Genomic DNA, 9,805 nt, shown 5'->3' with positions numbered 1-9,805 from the left:
ACCTTAGTGATATTACGGGTAAAACACTGGTAACTCACCTAAGGGTTAACAGCGATATAATAATAGAGGAAATGGCCAGAACTATTAGCCGCCTTTTAAATAATATAGTACTAGGACTAGATGGGATTCTAAATAAGGCCTTAAAAACCTGTAGACTATTTATAGCACCCTAGCTTGCAGATATAGCTAGGGTATACTTTACTGTAGGCTACTACCTACGACTTAAAAGATTATAATGACGGTTGTTCTACGGAAAGAAGGTAAAGTAGATTACTTAATCCTAGGAAGCTACCGCCCTATCGCCTTAGAAAATACCCTTAGTAAGATCTTAGAAAAGGTAATAGCGGACCATATAGTAGACACGGCTAAGGAATACGACCTACTACCATAAAGCTAAATAGGGGCAAGAAAGAACCGCTTAATACTATTAGCACTTATGCTACTCGCTACCACTATTAAATCCACATAGGCGATGTAAAGGGACTTTATAGTATTAATGCTCAGCCTAAATATTAGCGGCGCCTATAATAATATACCCTATAAGCGTCTCCTATACATTCTTAGGGCAAAAGGCTTCCTAGAATGGATTATATAATTTGTTTAAGGGTTTATAGGTTAGAAAGAAATATTACTAGTCTTTAGNNGATANTANAGCCCCCCTATTNNAGTTATAATAGGAATACNATAANGATNACCCCTCTNNCCTATACTCTTCCTTTTCTTTATAAGCAACCTGCTTAACTCCTTTAAGGAAGGGGCAACCTAGGGGATAGGCTTTATTGATAATATAAACCTAATTATATACGGGTTAACAGCCGTAAAGAATTATAGAACACTAGAGAAAGCTTATAATACCTATATAGAATAGGCAAGACAATATAGAGTCTAATTCTTACTAGAGAAATACTAGCTAATTTACTTTATAAGGAAACGCAACTAATCTGCAGATTTTTAGTATATAATTCGCATTTAAGGCTTTAGGGGTTAACCAGTTTAGGGCCTAAGGGTATTAGGAGTATGGGTAGATAGTAAGCTTTAGTGGAGCGTATATGCGGCGCAAGCAGCCTATAAGGGCTAAGTATAGTATATCGCATTATCTAGGATTGTTAATTCTATATAGGGTCTATACTTCTAGAGGTTACGCCTACTATATATAGCAGTTGTCCGGCTAACCATAACGTATAGGTCCAGTATTTGGGCCATTAGAGAATCTAAGAAAGGCCCCCCTAAATTGCTCCTTAAACTACTCTAAAAGGTCTAAACAGCCTGCCTTTAGAGTATAATAGGCGGATATAAGCGAACGGCCACAGCACTGCTTAAAAAGGAAGCTAATATTCCCCCCTATAACTATATATTAAAGCCGCTGTAATATAAAGGGCGTAAAATAAACGTAACTCTAATGTTATAAAGTATATTAAGACACGCCTAAATAAACTATAGAGGGACCCTAGGGCGCCCTATAAGAGAATAAACTAATAACCTTAAAGTAGGGAAGATATATTAGAGAAACAGGTAAAGAAAGCAGAAGAAGAATAGTGCTGCTTTAGGGCCTAGGCCTATATAGAGGAGGAAGGGAGACGTATAAGAGGCTAGTAAAGATAATAGCAAGAGAGAGAAAGGAGCCAAAGTAGAGCGTGAAAGAATGCTAGGAAACTATCTACCGCAATATAATACTGGCTGGACCAACGCTAAAGAGGTGTATAGGAGTTAAAGGTACAGAGGCTAACTAAGGTAAGAGGAACCTAAGCCGTAGTATGGTTAACGCTATAGGGGGTAAACACTTTAGGGCTCTAAGAAGGCCTAATAAAGGTAGAAAATATAATAGTAACACTTTTAAGAACAGGAATAATAGGACTAAAAGACTGGCTCTACTGGGTGGGTGTTTTAGTAGGTAGCCCGAAATATAAATATGGCTGGCTAAAACAGACACTAAAATATATAATACTGTTATGCCCCTTATACACTAACCGAGAAGTAATGCTTTTAGTAGCTGGTATAGAGAACTATAATAAACTACTCTTGATATAAAAAGGCCTTAAGGCGGTTACCTAGTGGCTTATTAGCTAAAATGTACTAAACTAGTTCTAGGTTGCAAAGGAAATAGTAATAAAGGGTGGGGGGGGGGGGCGAGTAACGGGCGCCCCCTAATGACTTTACAGTGGTAGAGTAAAGTTTGCAATACTAGCGCGTCCGTAGGCTTATTACGGCAGCAGTGGTTCCTAAAGAGGTTAAAAAGTAAGGTAGTAGAGCACTATAGGTGACTCGCAGGCGCCTTACAGGCGCCTTATAGGCGAGTCCTAAAAGGCAGGGAGATGGATTACAGGGTTTTCTTAAATAGAGTTTTCTCCCTATATGTATATAAGGAGTAGTCCGCGTGGGCCTAATAGGGATCCGAATCGGACGTTAAGTAATGAATAATAATAATATAAGTGATATTTCCGCCCTTTAAAAAAATTGAAAAATTCTAAAAATTGATTAACGCTATAGATAGCAGTAATATTAATCTAGTAGTACTGCTAATTCTCCCTATATACTATTGTATATATATTTAACAGCTCTAGAAGCGGTAAGAAGGTAGGACAGATAGGGGGGTTAAAATTTAGAAAATTGGATTTCGCGGTTAAGCTGTTTAAAAGTTAGGAAACCAAGATAAATACTACATTTTTTACTTACCTTTAAGCCAGTATATAATTTCCTAATTAGGAAAAGTTATTTATAAGTAATTACTACTGTAACGGAACCTTATAGCAAGAACTATAATAGGCTTATTAATAGGCTAGGTGTATAGGTAATATAAATTAAAGTTAATAACGTAATAATAACTGGTAGAGTAGTTGCCTAATAGATTAACTCTAATTGTATTCTAAGAATTACTATAAGGAAGGAACTATCTAGGTAGGGACTAAGGGCCCTTAAATACACAACCGTACTCCTATAAAATCCTTCTTATATATAATATACGTCTTATATATAAGATACGTAAGTTCCTTTTATTTCTCTTATTTAATACGTAGCATATTATATAACCTTAGTTACTATTCCTTATTATATAGTTCTACNGGNTCNATNNTAGANTATNCNTANATTAACTAACTAGCTTCNTNNNACTCNTNTNNNAGTAGTTATAATATTNTACTTAAAGCGTCCGTAACACTATCTCCCTCCTTTTTATCTTCGTCCTTAAAGATCCTAAATATCTTTAAGTCGTTTATTAGAGGTATAATATCCGTTTAATTAATTTAGTTAATATTATTGCTTATTATGCCTAAAGCAATTTCTTCTTTACACGCCCAACGTCATGCTCGCACTATTACTATAATATTATCTCTTAGTAAGATTATACTATCTCCGTGTTCTTATTATTTAAAAAAGGGGTTAGTTTATATTGCGTTAGTAAACCCATCTTTATAATAACCATCCTCTTATTTAGAGTGCACTAAAGCAAATATTCGTTTATCCTATAACGTTCGCTCTACTTCTAATACTAAATATGCGTGACCTATTACCCTTAGTAGTTATCTAGTTCCCTAATTAATTTATCTTAGGGTCTTATATTTAATCTACTACTACGCGGCTAAATAGTAAACTGTCTTAAGCCCTTACTAAGTTAAAACGTTCTTAGGATGCGGAATAAAAGGCCCTAAATACTTATATCGCGGCATCTACTTATTTACTCCGTCTTAAGAAGGTTTATAAGAAGGTCTATTCTAAGGAGTAAAAACTTATAAAATAGGGTCTATAGGAACTTAGTAATAAAAGAACGGATTCTCTTCTAACAGAGAAGGAAATAGATCTAAGTAGTTTAGTAACTGCTCTTTTTAGGTCCCCCTTAGGTAACTTATTCTTTAGTAATCCTTTTTTATTAATGCTTCCTAACCTAATCTCTTTTAATACTCCTATACCTTTTCTATAGCATTCTTTAAATTCTCTAGTAGCTCCTAGGTAGTCTTAGTATAGCCTATCCACTTAACCTTATACTATATTTTATTGTTAATGTCCTTATAACTAATAATCTTTAAAACTTACCATTTATCTTCTTCTTATCCTCTATACGTGTCTGCTTCGTAAACTAGTAGCTTAATATTCCCGTATACTAGCTCTAGCATTGCAATATACTATATAGAGTAAATCTTTATTTTAGCTAATAGGTTTAACTTAAACATAACTAATAAAATCCTTTATGTAATTTTAAAAGGTCCTAGTCTAATATAGTCCAACTTCTTACTTAGTCGTCAACTCTTAAAATTTTTGTATAGTAGCTATACTTTATCTTCCTCCTTAAGATCTAGTCCCTTAAATCTCTTAGCGTTATAGTACTTTTTTATTCTTTTTTATACTCTTTTTATTAGTTCCGTAAGGTCTATATAAAGATTTATTAACGTCTTTATTCTCTCTTTAGCTATGCTACTCGTTTTCTTTGCTTGCTATAGTAATAACAATATTCTTAGCTTATATTTATAATTTGCCTTAAATAGTAATATGCCTATCCCTTCTTAAGGTATTATATTATATATAAACTATATAACTGGTAATAATAATACCTAATTATTCTATACGTAATTAATATAGTGCCTTAGATACTGCTTTAGTATCTAATTTAATCTTTCTGTTTAACCGTCTGTCTGCGGATAATATGCGGTAAAAGTTACTGCTCTAACTTCTTACTCCGCTAAGAATACCTCCTAAAATACTGCTATAAATCTTAAATCTCTATCTAATATAATTTTACTTAGTGCTCTATATCTTACAAACACTTCTTTAATATAGATTTTAGCGACATCTTCTACTAAGATTTCTTCTATACACGCTATAAAGTATTCTCACTTTATAAGCTTATCTACTATTACTAAAATCGCGTTATAATCTTGTCCGGTAATAGGGTCTCTTAATTTTAGTAACTTAATAATAAAGTCCTATAATATAACCTCCTATAGTCTTTCTAGTATTTTAATAGGTTATAGCCCTCTATATGGCTTATACCTCGTTAGTTTATTCCTTTAGTAATCTAAATATTTCTTTATAACTTTTCGCGCTAAGCCCTAGATTTTATCAATGATATACTCTTTCTAGAGTCTTAATACTAAGCCTATAGCTCCATTATGTCCTTAAGTTATTTCTTTATAAAAGTCCTTTATAAATTACTCTACTATACTTCTTAGGATATACTTTACTTCTTAATTTTCGTATATATTCGTTTATAGATCTTCTAGCTATGCCTTTAAAATTCTCTATATCTAAGAGCTCTCCGGTATCCCATAGACTCTTTTTAACTTATTGTTTTTTAAGTTGCTGTAATTTTCGGATAATTATACCTAATTAATCTATCTATGTCTTTTTATAGTAAAGCCCCTAATAGCTTTTCATTGTTTTATAGTTTAGCTTTATAACTTAGAGCGTCTGCTCGCGTATTATCTATACCCTTAGTATACTAAATCTCGAAATAGTATTCTATAAGCATCTCTACCCATCTAACCTATTTCTAGTTAAGTTCTTTTATTATTAGGAACCCTATTAGGTTCTTATAATCTATTTTAACTATAAATAGTTTTTCTATACCTTATAAGAATGCTCTCTATTCTTTTAGTGCTATAACTATTCCTAATAACTCCTTATTATAGATGTTATAGTTTAACTCTAGTAATATTATCTTTCGGCTATAGTATGCTACTGGGTGCTATCTATTTTAATGCCTTTATATAAAACACGCCCCTAGTATATAGTCTAATGCGTCCGTTTCTATAACCGTTTTTAGTCCTAGTTAATAAATCTTAAGAACTGGCTCCTAGGTAAATAACTCTTTAACTTTTTTAAAGAGTTTCCGCTATTCCTTTCCCTACGCCTATAGTTCTTCTTTCCTTATTAGTCGCGTAAATGGTTTAATATCCTTTAACTATTACGCTATAAACCTTTTATAGTAATTATAAAATCCTAGAAACAATCTTAACTATATAACGTTCTATAGTTCTTACCAATTTACTATAGCCTTAATCTTCTTTAGATCTATACTAAGTTAGCCTAGTTTAATAATAAATCTNACGAAATTGGTCTTCCTAGTGAAGAACTTGTATTTCTTAATTGCTACTAGCATCTGTTCTTCCTATAGTCTCTTTAAAACCTATTTAATGTATTCCTTATATTCTTCCTTAGTTATTAAGTAGATAATAATAATATTAAAATATACTATAATAAATTTATCTAAGTGTTCTCCTAATATATTATTAATACACTTTTAGAACGTTACTAGTATATTTATAAGCCCAAATTGCATAACTAATGGTTTATATAGTCCTTCCTTTAACCTAAAGGCTGCCTTTTATTCGTTGCCTTCCTTAATCCTAATCTAATGGTACGCCTATTTTAGATCTATCTTTATAAAGATTTGCGCATTGCCTATTCTATTTTAGATTTCGCTAATTAAGGGTAAAGGATACCTATCCTTTCTAGTAATGCTGTTTAACTATCTATAGTTAATATATAGCCTTAGTTTGCCATTTTTCTTTAGTATAAATAGTACTAGATAACCCGCTAATAACTGCAATAGTCTAATATATCCCTTTTGTAGGTTTTCCTAAATAAACTCTTTTAATGCTCTACCTTCCTCTTTAGTAAGCTTGTAGATTAGAAAGAACTTTAGACTTATTTCTAGTTCCAATTCTATCTTATAGTCCTATACTATATATTCTAATAGCTTTTTACTTTTTAGTGACTATAGTTTCTTGCCGTACTTATAGTATCTCTTTAGTATATAACTTAACCCTTTCTCTGTTTCTTTATAGGTTGCCCCTACTTAGTATTATACTAACTTAGCTTATTATCGCAACTTATGTTGTTAAGTATCTCTAATATTAACTTAACCTATAATCTAATTAATCTTTAGATTGTATTCCTATAACTAAGGCATTCCTAGTACTGCCTTATCCCGTCCCAATAGTAGGATATTAAAAGACATTTTAATTCATCTTCCTTTAATGGTTATTTAAATTGGTCCTGTTTTAAGATTAATAATCCCTCCTCTATAGGCTATTAAATCTCCTAAAATAGCTAAGAGCCGCAATAGCAGCGAAACCAGCCCAAAAACTACTTAATAAAGCAATCCGATATCGGAATCCCATTCCCCGCACTAAGAGACCCTATAAAACTACGTCGCCCCTAGCTGCAAAGCATGGGGGACGATGGAGGGGCGCAAGCTTCCCGCTGGAGTTACGAAAATCGCGATATAAGGGAGCTAAACTATAAACTAGGTAGGCAACAACACGGAAAGGATAGCTGCCAGCTTAACTAGTAATGGCAAAAATTAAAGGAAACGCTTGGATAAATTAAAGACAATCTTATAAAAGAGGAGAAAGAAACCCTATAACACTAGATACTTACTACTGTTTAAGAGGTAATATAATACGTTAAAACCCTCTTAACGCGTTAGACAACCTAAGAGAAGGAGACTAAGGCCTAGCTTAACTGGATTAAAGCTAGTATTATAAAAATCCAAAAGGAAACGTATAAAGGAGGACCCTTAGGTTTAAGAGTTTCTTTAGTATAGGGCCAGACTTAGGCAGCCGTTACTGCGTAAGCGGCCCGTATAGTAAACGCAGTCGCAGCACTATAGAGAGTAACCGTACGCGTCCGGCTTAAGGAGCCCTAGGGCCATAAACTAGGGGAGCTTCTTAAGAATATTTAGAGAATAATACTAAGCGTATACGCCGTATGCACCCTTAATAGTGGGGATATAGATGTTTACGTCCCCTCTTAAATAATAAAGGATTAAATCTTAAACGGACTAGATATGCCAGGACTTAAAATACTAAGAAAAGACTACCTCCTAGAAGTACCTAGGGTCCTACTTAAGACCCTAATTAATAGCGGAAGGAATGTAGATAACTTAAAACTAACCTAATCTATCTGCGAAGCTATAAAGCGCCTCATACCTAGAGTAGCTATTAGCCGGGTCCGATGGCTATATAACCCTAAAGCGTAGGCGAAACACTAGGCAAGCCCTAGTAGTGCCTAAAGAGAACCTAAGAAGACTAGAGGAATACTTATAATTAGCGTCTTAACCTAAGCAATTTAGTATAAAATTATAAAAAGCGGGATAGTGATTAAATCTTAGCTATTTAAGACTAGGCTATTTAAAAACAGCCTAATTATAAAGTAATGCTACTAATATAATTAATGGGGATATATATAAAGCGCATATAGAAAACAAATAAAATGCGAATAATGTATAGGACTATATAGCACTACAGATTGCCCTAAAGAAAGGGTATCCTATGTTAATTACGGTAAAGCCTATAAAGTATAGTAAAGAAAAAAGTGTAGGACTTTTTAGAGTTACCTTAAGGGCATCTAAATAAAAAGGATGGCCCTTTTAACGCAGTCGCTCCGTATATAAGAAGCTATAGAAATAATATTACACCTACCCCTAATACTAAGAAACTTCACAATTATTACTAATAAAAAAAGAGGATAAGAACTATTAGGGACTTAAGAATAACTACTTAAACGGGGACTAGGCAAACTATCTTTTATTAATAAAGTAAGTAGAGATAGATTGTAATTAAGGCTCCGGCTATATGCTAATAGAGTAATAATAGTAACTAGCGAAAATAAAGAGGAGTAGGATATAGATATAGATAAGCCTATACCTACCCTAAATAAGTAAGTATATAATTATCTAGTATAACCACGGAAATGTAAACTAAGGGGCGTGTCGCCCCTTTTTTAATAGTGTTATACTGGCGAACTACTAGGTCCTTATAGTCCAGGAGCCGGTATATAATAGGTACACTAAATTAACATACTACCCTAGGGGATTTACACTTACGTATAACGCCTTCCCTATAATAAAGGTCTGCTTTATAGTTAGCCGGAATATTAATGCCGTATATTAAAAGCGCAGACAGTACGGCCCCTTTATTGCAGCCCTTTGGGTACGCCTAGAGGGGCTAGAGACTATAATTATTAATATTTATAACCCGCGCGAAGACGGCCCTTAGATTAGGATATAGCCGGAGGTTAAAACGGCTATTAAGGAAGCTAAGGGAGAAATCGTACTCTTAGGCGACTTTAATACCTACTACCTAATATAGGGCGGAAAGTATATAGCTAGCGAAGAATAGGCGGAACGCCTACTGGCTGAAACCGAAGCTAGAGGTCTTATACTCGCCACACCTAAAGGAGAGCCTATATGGAAAAGAGGGTAATAGGAAAGTGTAATTAACCTTATATTTATATCCCTAAATCTATACAGAAGAGTTAACTTCTATAGTATAGTTAAGGAATGGGCCCTTATAAGAGACTATATACCTATCCGCATCTAAATTAATAATACTAGCTATCCGCTAGCGGAACGCTGGCGCCTCGCCCTTAAAAAACTAGACTTATAGGGCCTCCTCTAAAGAATCTAGGGGCTTAACTAGGCTATATCTAAAGACCCCCTATAAGCCCTTTAGGAAGGGATTAAATAAGCACTTAAAGAATACTGCCTATAAGTATAACCTAGCCAGCAGGCCCGCTGAAAATGGTTACTATATACTATATAGCTCCACGCTAGCGCCCACTAGGCGTAGTAATAGCACTAGGACTATAACAACCCCTAGGACTTGTATAGATACCTAGCACTAAGTAACCAACTCTAGAAAGAAACTAGGAGGGTTAGTTATAATAACTAGAGGCGCTTTACTTATAAACTTACTAAGGATTAATTAAAACCCTATAATAAAGGACTCTAGATCCTATTAAAATAGAGCAGAAAAGCAAGCATAGTAAAGGCGAACCCCCATTTACTAGACCTTAGGAGGTTTATTAAGGA

This window comes from Cenococcum geophilum (assembly GCF_001692895.1).
Source record: "Cenococcum geophilum 1.58 unplaced genomic scaffold K441scaffold_14, whole genome shotgun sequence".
In the NCBI taxonomy this organism is placed as follows: Eukaryota; Fungi; Ascomycota; class Dothideomycetes; order Gloniales; family Gloniaceae; genus Cenococcum; species Cenococcum geophilum.
Note: the sequence above shows the minus strand (reverse complement) of the source record.